Raw genomic sequence first — 18613 nt, 5'->3', positions numbered from 1 at the left:
ATGTATCAAGATCATTTTGTATGAAAATGCTATTTCATGCAATCATCTGTAGATATATTGGAAAGCATTCTTGGATGAGAAGAGATATCGGTAGCAGTTCAGAGTTTATGAACCGATATAGAGCAGAGCCGGAACTGGAACTCTATTTGGCATAGCAGATGCATTCCTGAGTTCATTTTCAGTAATTTACTTTGGAAGAAATCTTGTAGTCAGTAAGGCTCTTTAGTGATGAGCAGTATGCTTTAGGTAGTCTACCTTCCTACAAGTGTAGGCCCCTATTATATGTAATATGTTTTCATATGGCCAGTGAACTAATATTGTGTATCACAAATCTCACCATGATTTTTCCTGATTGATGTTTTCCACATATAAATTCTATGTGTTATGGCATTCATTTATGTGGATGGTTTATTTGCTTCTTGTTATATGTTAATTTGTTTACTGGCATATATATGCATGCCTTAGAAAATTAAAATTTGTTCATTTCAATAGAACACTGATTCACCCCCCCCCCACCCCTCTCAGTGTTCTTGCATCCCAACAATTGGTATCAAAGCCTAGAACCTCAGAAGAAGTTTAACAACTTGAGGAAGATATTGAAACCATAATCTTTGAACATGGTTATGGAGAAGAAACTTGAGATGGCTCTTGAGGATTATGATGCTGAAAGGATGAAGAACTTGAAATTGCAAGAAGAATTGAATTTTGCAAATGAATTCATTCTTATCCTGCAAGAAAGGTTAACATCTGCTCAAGCCAAAAGAAAAGAACTTTTGCAACAACTAGATGATGAGGAGAAAAATGCTCTTAAGGAAAAATGTCAGAAACTAAGTCAAGCAAACATGCTCATGAAGATTGAAATGCAAGATCTGACTATGAGGTTATCAAAAGATATTGAGGATAGAAAGAAGAAGGAAGATAATCTTGTTATATCTCTGAAAAAAAAATTTGATGAATGTGGTAGATTGACTCATGAGAATAATTTGTTGAGAACTAATTTGGTGCACTCCCAGAACAATGAACAAGAACTTGAAAGACAAGTAACCACTCGAAGAGATGATCTGACTATTGCAAGTGAGTATAAAGAAAAGTTTAGGATCAGTGTTGCATAGTTGGATGACTTATTGAAAAGAAAAATGTAGATTGATGATTCGAGAGGACTTGGATTTGTACAAGTTAAAAGCTTCAATACAACAAATGAAGATCAGACAACCGGTATGCAAAAATCATCAGAACAGAGGAAACTGATAAGGTAGTCTAATGCTTAAATAAATTCAATGGTAGATGTTTTATTTGGAATAAATTTGGGCATATGGATAAACATTGTAGAAATAAGGAAAATCAAAACTACAATTTTGTTCCTGGTCAATGCACAAACTGTAAGAAATATGGTCATAGATCAGAAGATTGTAGAATGAATCTTAAATGTCATGCATGCAGAAAGTTTGGAAATTTTTCTAATCATTGTAGGTCAAGAAATGATACTGGATATGTCAAAGCAATTTAGAAGAACAATGTTACATGTTATGCATGCAACAAAATAGGTCATATTGCTAAGTATTGCAGAAGCAAGACTCAACCAGTTAATAATGATAAAGATAATAAGAAAGGAAAGCTGAAGGTAGATGAAATGCAACAAGATCAAACCAAGAGATGGGTTATAAAATCTGAAGAACCAAGTGGAGATGGATCTATACCAGTAACTCCACTGGTAGAATAGAGTATTCCTCCACTGACAGGAAATTCCACCGGTAACTAAGGCATAAGCCTTAGGGGTTGGAAAATTCATTTCTAAATTTTGCATATTACCTCAGAAGAGATCTAGAGAATTGTGTTCATCATCGATGAAGGTTCACCTGACACATACTTGTGAAACCAACATCAGTAGTGTTATTGGTGAAGCATTTATTATAGAAAGTTAGTGTTTTATTTGCTGATAAAAGAGGGTAAGTGAATTCATTTTCACTCATCGAGCATTTAAGCATTCAGAGGGAAGTAAAGGCGAGTCAAGAGCGAGTAGAAGCATTGTAAAAAGATTTTGAGCAGTTATCAATCTTTCACCAGCACTTAATTTCAAGTATTTTTCAACATGGCACCTAGATCATTAGTTCCTACTTTTATTGAAAACACCACCATTATCAAAGTCAAGGATAGGTTAATGCCATTATTTAAGGAGCTTCCTGGAATTGCTAAAAAGGAAGACTCTATGGGAGTATTCTCTAGGGTTCCTGATGGAGCATTGTATGTCAAAGATATGAGGGCATACATTCACTACACCCTTGAGGATTTGGGAACTGAAGACATCAAAATCATGTATCAATCCATGATACTAGGGGACTCTAGAACCATCAAACCGGAATTTAAAGCAATTAAGGATCTAAGTTTAACCCGTATTGTATATATACTAAAATTCAAGGATGAGGTGATCAGATGCATTCTAAGCAGGGTTCACAATGAATTTATTTGGCTGGATAGGCCTTACATGATCATGAAGGAGGCAATTTAGGTTGTCACTGGCTTACCTAGGGTCGAACAAGAACCTAGCAAGAAAATTTCCAACACAAAGGTCAAAAAACTTACTAGTGCTACACCTAATACCGAATCAATGAGGATAAGCACAATCACCAACAAGAATATAAATTTTACAAGTATGATCATAGGTTACAAGGTAACTCAATCCAACCGATTGAATTTTGTTGCTACTACATGCATTCATGCCGCATATCAGATGTTGAGGAATAATGTGAAATATGATTTATGTGAGTGGATGAGGAGTGAGCTGATGTTAAACTTTGGAAAGATCAAATTAATTATGAAAGGCACCTTTAGATATAGAAACTTGATTGTTTGTTTAATTCTTTACTTCCTAAATGAGCTACCTGTTGGTTTGATGATGATTGTAATGAATTCATTACTTGTTGTCATTGATGAAACACTCTCACACATACATATGATTACATTGACTACCGGTGTAACTTCAATTAGTTTATGCTATTAATCAGTATGTTTAAGGTCTATCTCTCACCAATAATCTGTATCAATCAGTATGTGCTTAAGAGATAACTTGTGGCTATATTAAGTCGGCATCGAAATGAAGATAAAGATGAAGATAGAGATCAAGCGAAAGATTCCAGGGCAATGGTTCACATGTTTTGTTCCAACTGGTATTGACTATTCTAACTGGTATCTATTTTTGTGATGAGTTACCAGCACCGACTTCTTGATGGTCATTTTTGTGATGAGTTATGTCTACTTGTCTAGATACACCGCACCTTGGAAATTGTGTTTTGATTTCCTGTGGCCAACATAAGATTTGAATGTATATTTAAATACATCTTAGTGAATCATTTGAAACTAATAGAGAATGATGGTATGCAAATACTGATATGCATCTAGAGTGAAATATTTTGTTGAAGAGTGATAAGTGTTAAGATGAAGAGAAGTGTTGAATGTACTTAGAAGGATTTGATCAAGCAAATAGTGTGCTACTCGAAATAGATCAATCTATTCTTGTTGTTCTCTAATCATTACAACAGAATCAAATCCCCTTACTGGGTAAGTTCCAGCAAGCTTCATTGTACAAATCCTCTAACAAGGTGATCCATTAGTTTGGATTCTCAAATCCTCCAGCAAGGTTACTCTTAACAGGGTAGTACTCTTAACAAGGTATAAGATTCTAATAAAGCTTGGGATCTCTAACAAGATTCAGTCCTAGCATAGCACTGTGTAAGGCCTTAAATGGTCAGTTATCTATTGCTACAGATAGTTAACTTGTGAGTTCCATATCACCATGGTTTTTACCTATTTGGGTTTTCCACCTATAAACACTTGTGTTATGGTGAATGTTCTACTTTATGTGGATGTTTTTATTTCATTTTGGATAGCATGCATTTTGTTTAAATGCTTGGTTAAGTTCATCTACCAGTTAGTGTTTGAAGTTGTGTTTGTTTTAGTGTCACTGATTCTCCCTCCCTTTCAGTGCTTTTCAATTCCATCAATTGGCATCAGAGTCTAACTTCTTTGAAGCCTAACCACTTAGAAGGGAATCTTGAAACTACCATGGGGGACAGAAGCTACTTTGAGATGGTTAGAGAGCTAGAAGCTAGCAGAAATGAAATTGAATCCCTTAGGGGCAAACTGAAAGTTTCTCAAGTCAAAAGGAGAGAGCTATCTGAAAAACTGCTAGAAATATTTGATAATAGTTCTTCATATGAAGCCAATATTTAAGCTTTATCTGATGAATTTTAAAAGGTGAACAGTGAAAAACGGAATCTAAGAAGAGAGCTAGAAGCTCTCACTATCTGCATGATTCAGGAACTAGAAGCTAGAAGAGCTGGTGAAAATATTATCAAGGTAAGAGATCAAGAGATCATAAAGATCAAACTAGAAAGAGACACTATACATGAGGACTTGATTGTTGAAACAGAAGAAAAGGAGAACCTAAAGCTAGATCTTGAGTTGGCATCATCTTTTAAAGAGAACCCGTCTAAGCATAATGAAGATCTTGTCAAAAAGCTTACTAAAGCCAATGAGAAATTGGAGAAGCTCATCAAAAGTTATACCATGCTAGAAGAACAAATTCAATCACAGAGAATGAAGGGCGATATCTCTAGACTTGGTTTTCATACAACTAAAAAAGGAGAGTCCTCCAATACAAAGAACAAAATTGCTCCTAAAGTCAATAAGAATACCAGTAAGAATGTTTTTAAACCCATCTACTTTGTTTATCACAAGCCTAGTCATACTACAAATATTTGTAGAAACAAACCTAACAGAAATGCAAATTACAATACTAATTCTAGGTATGTGTCTAGAAAGTTTGAAGGTCATTGTCACACATGTGGAATGTATGGACATAAACATATTGAGTACAGATATGGATCAAACAATCTTGTACCACACATGCATCCTAGACCAAATGGTAACTGGATATGGAATTTTGATAACCGGGTAAACTGGAACTAGCAAAGATCCTACGATAACTGGTTTAGTCCATTCGAAATGGAAAAGACAACAAATGTTGTTTGTACCTTTTCTAATAACCTTGGTCATGTGGATATGAATTGTAGAAAAAGAACTGAAAGAGGAAATGCAGGACCCTGGAGATCATCCGGTATGCTTTGTTACCACTATAACAAACCAGGACATTTAGCAAAGTTTTGTAGATCAAGAAATAATATACCGGTGAGCTCTTTCAAGGATTAGAGAGGTAAGCAGAAAGTTGATGTTGAGGAAACCAAAGATAATATGAACCAGACTTGTTAGAAGAAAAGAAAAGATTTTGTTAAAGAAAAAACCGATCCTTCACTAAGTGAAGAGAACCCAACACTAGTAACTTAAGCCTGTTTAACATGGCTAAGGGGAGCGTAATGGTAAAACATCTCTAGACCCCTTGTAAAATGAGTGGGAAAGAATTTTTGAATTTTGAATTTTGGTCTTTTTGTTGACGTGTTATCAACTAGCATTTCACATAAGCAGAGAAATTAGGGTTTGTAACCTAAAAGTGCAAGAATTTATTATAGTTCCTAAAAAGGGATAAAAGAAAGTTTTACTTTATCATATTCACCCTAACCCTTTTGAGAAAAGAAATTTGAAGCGATTGCAGAGTCGAACAAGATTGAATTTCTTTCGTTTGATGAATTGCTTTGTGATTAGAAAAATTAAGTTGAATCAAAAGTTGCAGAGCGGTGAATGGGTGTGCATTTGGGAATTTCAACCAGGAAATGGAGAGACGTGCAAGAAACAAGGTATTTCTTTGAGTATACCACTTTGAAATTTTCTTATCTAGAATGGCATCTACATATAAAATTGTAGAAAGGTTGATGCTCACTGTTGAGCCTGAAGAAGCTCTAAAGTGAGAAGAAATTATGTCTTATAATGCATTATCACAAGTCCCAAGCGGTGTTGTGGTCAAAGGTGACTTGTCCAACTATATATATTGCAAGATATAAGACTTAGGAACTCTACACATCTATACTCAGCTGAAATCACTCTGTGATAAGAATGGAAAAATTGAAGCAAAATATGCTAGGGTTTTTGAAAAAGGTTTTCATAATGCTGCCTATTTTCTTGAATATTTTGAGGATTAACACATAAGAATCATTTTGAGTCAAGTCCATGGAGAGAACATTTATTTAGAAAGGACCTATAAAATAACCAAGGAAGATATTAGGTCTATAACAGGGTTATTTCTCAACCGGTGAAATTCTTGTGTTAAGAAGAATTTCAAAAGATATTGTTTTCAAATTAACTGGTTCTACATCTAATAAGCGTGATTTTTCTATCAACAATATTAGAGACCCTGTAGTGAAGATAGCAACAATTCTACTCCAGTAGACTTAATAGTGTTCCATCTACAACAATTCATACAAAACATACAATGATTGTTGATAATGCAAACTACGATATTTGTGAAGCCATTAGTGACCAATTATTTCAAAGTTTGAAATCCATTAAGAAGAACAACACACAAAAGTTCAAATATGGTCAGCTATTAGCCGGGTTGTTTTTATATTTTTAATAACTTCCTACTGGGTATTGGAGATATTGAATGGTCCAAGGAACAATCGATCAATGCACAGATCAAGAACAACATTAAGGTTGTGAAGAATACTTTTTCAGCTGCCCTGAACAAGTATTTTAAAGAATTTCAGAAAAAGATGAGCATGAGAATGAGGTTACCTGAAGATGTGGTAACACACTTTGCAAAAGACATAATCTTCAATGTTACCACCAACTTTTTCTTGATGCAAGAAATTGAGGCTAGAGAGGAAGATATGGAAGATATGAGCTATGAGGTTAATCATGCTTTACTAGTTGGCTATGCTAATACCCTGTTAGCATTGCCTAAAGATAAAAAGAAGGCAAAATTGGACATTGTGGTAGTCCAAGTTACACCAATAGAAACTAGTACTGCACCTATAGCTAAAGTGAAAGGAAAGAAAAAGAAGTCTGATGAAATTCTCCTGCAAAAAAGACCACAGGGGTGACTCAAAGTGTCCTAACCAGGAAGGAACCAACACCTAAAGTATATGAAAAGAAGGAGAATGTACCAAACAAGAGAAATCAGAAATTGATTTTCCAACTAGAGTCAGCGGGTACAGATTCTGAAGAAGAAGAACCATAGAAGGAAAAGGCAAAGATAGTGTCGAAGGCAACTACACCTATAAAAATTGCTACCTACAAACCGAACACAATTTTTGAGAGAACAATGAAGTCATTGGGAAGAAACAGGTTTGACAATGCCAAAGAACATTATGATTCTTTCATTGAAGATGAGTAGAAGCAAGTAATCCAATAGGTAATAACTTATTTTGGTCATTACAATAGATTTCTGCATGACTTGGAAAAAGATATTTCAATCTCTCTGTACAATACTCTTTTAGATAAATGGGAAGAAGCTGTTCAATTGGAAAAGAAAATTTTTGATGAAATATTTGTACAATATTTTCCCAATTTATCATTAGATGGAATTAATGCTTTAATTGAGGAATACAAAGTATATTTTAATTTTAAAATGAGGAGATTGAAGCTCCTTAATGCAAAAAGGGTAGTTATTGAGTCTGAGACTCATCAGCTAGCCTGTGTAATCAAACAAAGGGAAGAACACATCCACTCTACCTATAAGGATGAAACTACAGATGATGTTCCTCGACCGGAAATGGATGAAGAGGAAATTGTTCAAGCTGACATACTCTATCCAATCAAGAAGAAGGATGATTCCATTATTCTTGTTGATGAAGTTGTTTAGGACACATTAGAGCTATCTGGAGACATTACCACACCAGATATGGATCCTCCTACAAATACTGAAGTATAGGTTACATTAGTTGGACAACTAGGTATTCAACTAATAGTGGGCAATGAATCGGCAAAAGAACAACCAAAGAAACCCCAATCTCCACCAATCATTGAAACTACTGAAATGGAGTCTATTGAGAAAGTTGTCACTCAGTTACCTGGAGAAACAATAGAGAAGAACACAGAAAGAGCTATCATTAAGAGTGTACCCCTAGAACCGGTGAAGAAGAAACTACTTGAAGATGATGATGATGACTCTTTAAGTATCTCAGGACCCATTGATATGAACACTTTGATTGCATCTTAAATGATAAAGATCGCTAATGTTATGCAATCTTGAGCACACAAGAAGAGACTAAAAGAGAAAAGGATTGAAGCAGAAACAATCTAGAATGTAGTAGAATTTTGTTTGATTTACTACTAGAAACAACTGTTGCACATTTTTCTACACCCATCAACAAACTTGGTCAGTTAGTTGCAGATGCATCTGATCAAATCAAATCACTGGAAGATGCTACTCAAATGTCTACTGAGAAGAGCCACAAGAAGAAATATGGAGATAAACTGGCTAAGAACATTGAAAGTGGCAAAATGGCTTTATCTCATAATGGAAGTCTGTTGAAGAAAGATATTGAATCTAGAGGAAAGTATCTTGACTCTACCTCCAATGTTACTTTCTTTTACTCTGACATTTCTAAGCATCAAGATGAAACTGAGTAGGAAATGGAAAGGTTATGGAAGGCATATGTCCCACTCCAGGACTCTGTTTATGCCTTTAACTGGTCTATAGATGATTTGCATGACAAATTGAATAGGAAAGATAATGAGAAGGCGAAGAGATTCTGATCTCTAAGAGAGCTCAAGAGTCAGCTCACCTCACAGGTCGACATTCTTCAGAGGGCCTACTCCAATGCAGAAGCTATCCTTGCTACTCCTGAAACCTTCATGCTAGACTCAATGAAATAATTCCATTCCTAGTTGATGTCTACATTTGAGTATACTGCTAACATACTAGAATCATGGGATAATGCTTTATCCCAAATAAAGCAGAATTTCAATGATATTTTTATGAGACTAGCCAATGCATGAAATTTTTTAAAATTTGTACTATATGCTGAACACTTTGATACAAATTTTCTATCTATATGTATATATTTTACTTTATCATTTTGGCATTGTTTTGAAAGGGGGAGTAATAATATGTATGTGTTTTTTGAAAATTTTGTATTCATGCATGTATTAAGGGGGAGTATTACATTAAAAGGGGAATATGAGTATAAATGTAAATATGTTGTGTATGCACACTTAGTGGTATTGTATTACTCTAAAATTTTCTAGGTGTTGCCATCAATGCCAAAGGGGGAGATTGTTGGCTTGATGATGATTGTAATGAATTGATCACTTATTGTCATTGATGAAACACTCTCACACAAACATATGATTACATTGACTACCAGTGTAACTTCAATTGGTTTACACTGTTAACCAATATGTTTAAGGTCTATCTCTAACCGATACTCTATATCAATCAGTATGTGCTTAAGAGATAACCTATGGCTACATTAAGTCGACATCAAAATGAAGATAAATATGAATATGGAGATCAAGTAGAAGAAGGCAGGACAATGGTACACACATTTTGTTCCAACTGGTATTGATTGTTCTAACCAGTATCTATTTTTGTGATGAGTTACCAACATCGACTTCTCGATGGACATTTTTGTGATGAGTTATGTCTACTTGTCTAGATACATTGCACCTACAAAATTGTGTTTTGATTTCCTATGACTGACATAAGATTTGAATGTCTATTTAAAGACATCTTACTAAATCATTTGAAACTGATAGAGTGATGGCATGCAAATACTGATATGCATCTAGAGTGAAAGATTTTGTCAAAGAGTGATAAGTGTTAAGATGAAGAGCAGTGTTGAATGTACTTGGAAGGATCTGATCAAGTAAATATTGTGCTACTCAGAACAGAACAATCCATTCTTGTTGTTTTCTAATCATTACAACAAAATCAAATCCCCTAACTGGGTAAGCTCCAACAAGCTTCATTGTACAAATGCTCTAACAATGTAATCCATTAGTTTGGATTCTCAAATCCTCCCGCGAGGTTACTCTTAACAGGGTATAAGCTTCTAATCAAGCTTGGGATCTCTAACAAGATTCATTCTTAGTAGAGCACTTTGTAAGGCCTTAATCAATCAGTTATCTATTACTGCAGATAGTTAACTTGTGAGTTCCATCTCACTATGGGTTTTACCTATTTGGGTTTTCCACGTATAAACACTTGTGCTATGGTGGATGTTCTAGTTTATGTGGATGTTGTTATTTCATTTTGGATAGCATGTATTCTGTTTAAATGCTTGGTTAAGTTCATCTACTAGTTAGTGTTTGAAGTTGTGTTTATTTTAGTGTCATTGATTCACCCCCCCCCCCCGCACCTCTTAGTGCTTTTAAAGTCCATCACTACCTAGTATAGGGAAGAAGCATTGGGCTCATGACATGTATGTAGGTATGCAGATCAAGGAGGCTATCACCGGTCTTGGTATTGATAGAGATGAGAAACTTTGGGTGTATTTTAAGACTTTTCAAGAAAACATGAGGAAAATGGAGAGAATTTCAAAGAACATTGTGGAGAAGTATTCCATTGATATTTGTTTCAACGTAAAAATTGATGAAACTCTTATGGAAGTAGTTGAACCTAGGGAAATCTAGGTTACTGAGATTGGATATGAGGTGGATGATAGCATTTTTGAACTCTATGCAAAGATGTTGTTAGATACCCCATTAGATGATAACATAAAACATTTTGATACATAAGGAGAGAAGGTACTTGAAGTGAAAACCAGTTTTAACAAGAAGAGAAGAGAAAGGAAAATAGAAAAGATGCCTTTAGATGTACAAGATGTGCTTTATAAGATAGACACTCAGCTGGGCTCTAAATCAAAATAGGTTGCTAAACTGGTAGAGGTTAGTACTACAAAAGTGAAGAAGCCACAAGTTCACATTTCCCCTATCACTTCAGAATCAGGTCTTGAGGATAATGAACCTCTAGCTTTCAGAAGGGTACAAAGGAAAAATGTGGTAAAAACACTGGTAGAGCAGAAGAAGGTAGAGCCTAGGAAGAGACTTGTTAGAAAGGTAACTAAGCCTACTACACCTCCACCACTGACAAGGAAGCCAATGCACAAGAGGAAACCAGTCACACCCACAACCACAAGCAAAAATAAAAATGGTGATGATACTGGAATAGGTAAGACCACAATGACCTGTACTGAGCTTATTGATGAATTTTCAAAAGATGAAATATTGAAAAATATATCTAAATATTATGAATATTTCGAAGAGAATGAACAAAGTGAATTAGAAGAGGCTATTTTGTTGTATATAGATATATATAAGAAATCCTTAATTGAAATTTTGAAGGAGATACCTTTATCCTTCTATAATAAACTTGAGGCTAGGATACTTGATGTTATGAAGAGAGATAAAGAGATCAAAGAAGTAGCAATTTTGGAATTATGTGGTGCTATAAATAATGAGGAAATGAAAAGATGTATTTACACTGCAAATAGGACAATCTTTAGTAGTAAATCTTGAAAGAGAAGCCTTATGATGGGGAGAGTAAATGAGGTGGTAAATGAGACAAGTAAGGGATGGACCAAAGTATTTCAGAAAAACCTAGACTTTCTCACATCTCAGAAATAATTTGCAAGGGCAACATCTTCCACCATTCCTGACAAATCAAAGGGTAAAGGTATTTTGGGTAGTTGAACTCCATTTTTGACACAACCGACAGTAACTATAGATAGTCAAACACAACTAGCAGCTAAGGAGAGTGTATAGTATGTACTGGTGTAGCGTCCTAAAATTACGACACTTGCAATTTCGACTGCATTTCGGTCTTCACGATGGCGACGCAACACGCAACCTGAATGGAGACCCCGAAACCTGTTTATGACACCAAAAACTGCATTTTCTTGCACCCTGGCCTGAACCTCCTTTGCACCCTACTGTCCTGGGAGGTGGGACCAGAGCGCCCAGTGCCCTGGTCCCCCAGGACCATGACGCTTAGTGCCCTGGTCCCTGGCCCTATTTTGGGCCCGGTCTCCTTTGGGACTTCGGGTCTTTCTGTTTGCAATTTGGAAAATATTGTTTCCTGGTTGGCCTAAGGTCGGGAAAATCAGTCTATCAACCCTAATTGACAAGTATATAAACAACATTTTCTCTCTCATTTGAAAAAGATGGAAAAAGCATGGAAGCGATACTAAAACATTCAAGCATTCAAGCATTCAAGCATTCCTTCAAGCAATTGATCATTCTAAGTCTCCATTCAAGGCTAAGTGTTGCATTCAAGAGAAGGATTCAACCATTGAAGAAGAGATCACATATTACAACATACAACATACAACATACAACAAACAACAACATCTATACCTTTGCACATAAGGATATAAACATCCTTATAACAAGGTATTAGTACTTGTTTTACATTACAATCATTTACATTTACAGCATTTCTCATTTCTTGGTTAATTCCAAAACCGGGGTTTGACCTAAAGGCAAACCCCTAATCCTTAACCCCCCAATTGTCTTCGATTTTTTGTGTGTAGGTTGCAGGTACGTGGCTGAAATTGAAGATCTGGAATCCTTGTGTAGAGACGAACAGATCCCCCTTCATTTCGCAGATTTTTCGGAGGACCGTGTGCATGCTGGGCGCCATTGTCCCATCAAATTTTGCTCAAATTTGTAGGATAGTGCCGTATCGACATTTTACTGCTAATTCCAGGTCCGCAGCTTCATCCTATATCCCTATCTCAGTTTATAAGCGAATCTTTCTCACTTTCTATGCATTCCTAGCTTAATCATTTTATCCACATTCTTTACAAAAGAGGGTAGCCTTGCTGTCTTAACCCTTGAAACTCATTTAGAATCCAATCTTGCATTGTGTGGGATTGGATCTTGTGGGTTTCAACCCCTCTTTTGAATGTAAAGTCTACCCTAAGTGAAAACCATCAACCCTAGCGACCTCCCTTCTCTCTCCTTGGAGTTGGAAGAGGGGAGAGCAACTAGGGTTCGATCGATTTTCTGCTTTACATTTTGGTGAACCCGACGTGAACATCCTTTCTGATTATTCATGCTTAGATCTAAAAATTGGCTTCCTTGATTATTCTCCATGTTTGATCTTTTGCAAATTTTAGAGGTTAATTGCATAAAAAACCCTAAAATTTTCTTCTTAGTAATTAAGCTTGCGAAATGTCTAAATGTTAATGCTTGCTTCAGATCTGCCCTTCTATTACAAATTATCAGTTCATATTTGTGCTTTAATTTTGAAAATTAAGTGGTTAAGTGTCAAAACCCTAATTTTTGAAACCCTCTTGATTCAACCTTTGTCCAACAATTTCACTGATCAAAACATCTCCAAATCAGCTGTAACTTTGGATTCCGCAATAAAATCACAATATCTTTCATCCCTGAAAATTTGGAAAAAAGTTGCGAGGACCGTGTGCACTCCGAGCGCCATCGTCCCCGACATTTTTTCCAAAATTTCGGGAGCTAGATCTTACTGTATTTTTCTACTAAAATCCAGAATTTTGGCTAATTTTATCAATTATAACACTTTCAAAATTACAGTCAAAGTTGGTCTTGTGATTGCTTGGTTTAAGGCTCCTAATCATTCAAAAATTGTTGAAATTGAAATTTTGTGTCAAAATTGTGTTCTTACTGTCCTAAATCTGAAAAGTGTGTTTGCATTCATTCGAAATTTTAGCGCTTTATTCAAATTCTTGCAATTTGTGACTTTTGAAATTAAGTGCTTGATTACAACAACTTTAATTTCTGCTTTCAAAACTGAATTTTGCGTGAAATTGAGTCAATTTTTAAATTTCAAAACTTGCATTGCTTTTGGTATTCCCTCTAAAATCATAAAATTCAAAATTTCAGTTTCCCTCTCTTTTTCAAAATTCAAATTTTGCATTTTTCGACAATCTTGGTAGGATTCAATTTTGAGATTGCAACTTTAATTTGGCCTATCTACAGATCGTAAAATCACTCAATTTTTTCAGATTAGCTTTAAAATCATCATAACTTTCATCCCTGCAAATTTCAAAAAAAGTTGCAGGGACCGTGTGCATTCCGAGCACCACGGTCCCGGACATTTTTTTCCGAAATTTCAGGAGACTGTCGTGATTGCATTTAACATCTTAAATCTGGAAGATTGGCTGATTTTACTGAAAATTGCTACCTCTAAAATTCAAAATCTTCTCTCTCTTTCGAGTGCATGAGTTTTACAACAATAAGCCCTACTTACACTATTCTCGTTAGACGAAGCCTTAGAATTAAGTCTTTCCGAGGTTTAATTACCGAGGAGATGGAACCTAATTTGAATAGCCTTTTTAACGAGGACATGGGTAATTCCTCTAATCCTCCTAATGATGAAGAAGCTCTCCATGAGGTTTCTATAGAAAAACTTTCGAAATTGGATAATCAATTTGACGATTTTCGACAATGGATGTCTCAAGAATACCCCGATAGTCAAGCTCTTCCTTTAATTGAGGGTCTAAAATGCATGCTTCAAAGTGATAAGAATGGAATTGATATTTTGCGTGGTATTGTACACATTGTGGATTCGAATGTGATGCCTATGAAGAGTTGCGCTGAAACTTTAGGTTATACACAACCTCCCACTCAAGTCAATCATTATGTTCCTCTGACAACTTCTATTGCTAGCATACCTACCTTTACATCAAACATAATGACTACTTCTATACAAGACATTCCTCCTATGATCACCAGTCATGGGGGCAATCCTTCTTCTTCAATTAACCCTCTTCCTTCATTCAATCCAACTTCTTCATTCATTCCTTCAATGAGTGTTCCTATTACATCTTCACAAATGAACATGACGCAAGGGGACAATTCATTTAACCATTCTATTCCTCCTTGTAGTGTTCCTCCTGTTCAATCATCTCCTATAACTAACTATCATAGTGTCCCACCACCTTACTCTCTACCTTCTTTCAATAACAGAACACCTCCATCCCAATCTAACACATCTAATATGAATTCTTCGACTGAAGAAACCATTAACAATCTTGCACAAACTGTCTCTTCTTTACAGCAACAAATTGCCTCTATGAATCAATCTAAGTTTAGTGTGCCCACATTTGATGTTGCGAGCCCACTTTCTCTTGACGTTGTTCGAGCTATCCCTCCTAAACATGTCAAAATCCTACATTTGGAGCTTTATAATGGTAAAGGTGATCCTCTAACACATGTTAAGACTTTTCAAACAATTTGCACCGATTTTGCTTATGACCAAAGGTTGCTTGCAAAATTGTTTACTAGAACATTAAGAGATAAAGCCCTACAATGGTATTGCTCGTTGCCTTCTTATTCTATTACTTCTTTCGAACAACTTGCAAATGCTTTCATTCAACAATTTCAAAACAATATAAGTCCTAAAGTTACTTTGATTGATTTAATGCATTGTAAACAAGGTGTTAAAGAAAAAGTGACTGATTTCATTGGTAGATATAAGCATTTGTATGCTCAAATTTCTTTTCCAGTGCCTGACAATGATATTCAAAGAATCTTTATTTCTAATTTACAAAAAGATATTCAAGACAAACTTCTATTTTCTGAGTTTACTTCTTTCCAATAGTTGTGTGTAACTCTTCACAATTATCAACTGACTGTGAGTCAAATGGAACAATCACATCCTATGGCTCTGAGTGATAAGGGTGATAGCAGTCAACAACCATTTGGAAAGTTTAAACCGAACAGAGATTCCATCAAATTCAATGAAAACATCATCAACAACAATGTGAATGCAACATCAGGTGTGCCTCCTATTTCTAAGTTTTTCAAGAAAGAAAGAAAGTATACTCCTTTGAATGAATCATTGCATAGTATTATGAATAAGTTATTGGAACAAAATGTGCTTACTCTTCCTCCTATAAGGCAAATAGATCCTACAAAGATTACTTCACCTTATTTTGATAACAAAGCTTTTTGTCAATTTCATCGTCAACCTGGGTATGATACTGAAAAATGTTTTGCTTTAAAGGGTAAAATTCAAGATTTGATTGATAATAATACTATCTCTGTTTCTGGAGTGAATGATAAAGGCAATACATCTGTAGCTCCTCCTAACCAAAATCTTTAGATTTTTACTGATCCATTACCTTCTCATACCTCTAATGCGATTGAGACTAATGATTCCTCTCTCTCATCTGATGGTCTTGTGTCTATGACTCCGAATGTGATTAACTTTGTAGAGCAGCAAGAAAATACTAAAGAACCTTCCATCACATTTGATCCTAGTGAAACTATCAGGGCAGCTGATGGTCCTTTATACATAGTTGCCCTGATAGTCCTTTATACATAGTTGCAAAAGTCAAGAATACACCTTGCCGTGGAGTGCTTATTGATCCTTCGTGCATGGTTGATGTTATTACCGAAGAATTTCTTTTTACTTTGCAATTGAATCAAGTGATATATGACAAAACAGATGTGATTGTGAAATTATTTGATGCATTTTCTTCTCCTGCAATTGGTTCTATTACATTACCTATTGAGGTCCATAACAAATCCCTTGATGTAAAATTTTCTATTATTCCTTCTTCTGAACAATTTCGTGTGAAGCTTGGCTATCCTTGGCTATCTTCCATGAAAGATATTGCTTCTCCTATTCATAAATGTTTGAAATTTCCCCATAATGGTGAAGTTGTTACTATCAATCATAGTCTCTTTAAACCAGCTGAAAGAACTTCTAGCGTTCCTATTGATTATTTTTGGCCTAAACAATTCCAATCTCTTCCTCCACGAAGTGATCATCTTTTCAAATCTTATCAAAAGTGGAAAATAGATATGATTCTATCTTTAAGTGAACCTAGAACACCTAAACTTGATATTCCTATCATTCTTGAGAAGGGAGTTCTTCCTTTGAAAGATAAAACTAATGTCTTTCCTCAAGAAGATTCCCAACCCATCCCTATGGATGTAACTATGTCTATGCCTAATAAACTTTCTAAGAGTAGACCTATACCTCCTCGTCATGATGGACTTGGTCTCCTTCCTAAACCAAATATTCCTCCTTTATATGGAGCAGTTCCTCCTCCTTCCTTTTATAGAGAGAAGAGACCTTCTTCTTCTCCTATTATCCAACCTAAGAGACCACAACCTAAACACCCAAGTGATAAGGATGAGAACATTCCTCCTCCTCAATCTTCTCCACTTCCTACTAGGACTAGACGAAATCGTTCTGCACATGAACGCCGACGAAAGCATCGTCTTAGAGCTCAAGCAGTTGCTTCTCAAACTTTGCAATCTCCAAAAACACCTTCAACAAGCATTATTCCATTTTCTCCTCAACCAGAAATTGAGCCAAAATCTCCTAAACATAAGATGCATGATGGTCTTGATCCTGTGCAAGTTAAAGATCCTATTTTTATAAATCTTGATGATGACATAGATGAAAATGTTCTTCATGATGAAAATGTTACTTCTCTTGCTTCTAATAGTGAATATGACTTGTTGATATTGATAACCATTTATCTAACAAATTTTCTAAAGCACTTATCCTAGCTCCTAGACAAGAACAACGTGGCTTGGAACATGGACATAGCCCTTGTTTGGATCTTGTGATAGCTCCATCTGCTGTGTTGGATGTTCCTCCTCTAGCGTGTTCCCTACCTTCCCGAAACATTGATCAGCAAGATCGGGGGGTAGATGACGTGCTAGACTAGTTACATTAGCATAGTAGATTCTCTCCTCCTCTCTTTTGTTACTTCTTCTATATGTTATTCTCATTCTTCTATTTGTTGTCCTTAGTGTTGTCTACTTGAGGACGATGCAAAGCATTGAGATCTCTTTTGGTCTCTCTCATGTTGACTCAAAAGACACATGTGTTCCCTTCTTCTAGGTGACCTTCCTTGATTGGGGAATGAAGAACAATTATGCATACATACATATGATATTTACATGAATTATCATACAGCATACTGACCCCGAGGAAAGCGAAGTCACCTCGTGCTTTGTGTTTTGTGTCTATTATCCTTGGGTTTATCTCACACTTGGGGGCTAAATCTCTGTGATAATGTGCTCCTTTCCCTTCTCATTTCTTATGTGTATCACTACGTTAAAACAATCACCCCCGTTGAGGCATGTGCGATCGCTTTAACGTAGGGGGGCATACACCCTGTCTATCCCTTCAGGATACTTGAAAATTTCTTGGCGAACTTAGCTTTGCCTTGAAAATTTTTGGTATTTCTCTTGCATGACTCATAGTGAGGGAACCTTACTAATGATAGTCATGGTTCTCCCTTGTGATCTTCCCTTTTACTTTGTCAATCGAAGTCGTAAGATCCTTAGTCCACTGGGGGCTTGGTGTGTCTTGCCTCCTTGACATGGTGAAAGTCTTTCAATGTTGTTTCCTTGTACTTTACCGGAAGCATGAACATACATACTCCCGCTAAAGTGGGGGCTAAATGTAGCCTCCTAGAATTGTGACACTTGCAATTTTGACTGCATTTCGGTCTTCACGATGGTGACGCAACATGCAACTTGAATGGAGACCCCGAAACCTATTTATGACACCAAAAACTGCATTTTCTTGCACCCTGGCCTGAACCTCCTTTGCACCCTGCTGTCCCGAGAGGTGGGACCAGAGCGCCCAGCGCCCTAGTCCTTTAGGACCAGGGTGCCCAGCGTCCTGGTCCCCCAAGACCATGGCGCTCAGCGCCCTGGTCCCTGGCCCTATTTTGAGCCCGATCTCCTTTGGGACTTCGGGTCTTTTTGTTTG

The sequence above is a fragment of the Cryptomeria japonica genome, chromosome 9 (genome assembly GCF_030272615.1).
Source record: "Cryptomeria japonica chromosome 9, Sugi_1.0, whole genome shotgun sequence".
NCBI lineage: Eukaryota > Viridiplantae > Streptophyta > Pinopsida > Cupressales > Cupressaceae > Cryptomeria > Cryptomeria japonica.
The sequence above is the reverse complement of the archived record's forward strand: the minus strand, read 5'-3'. Positions refer to the sequence as shown.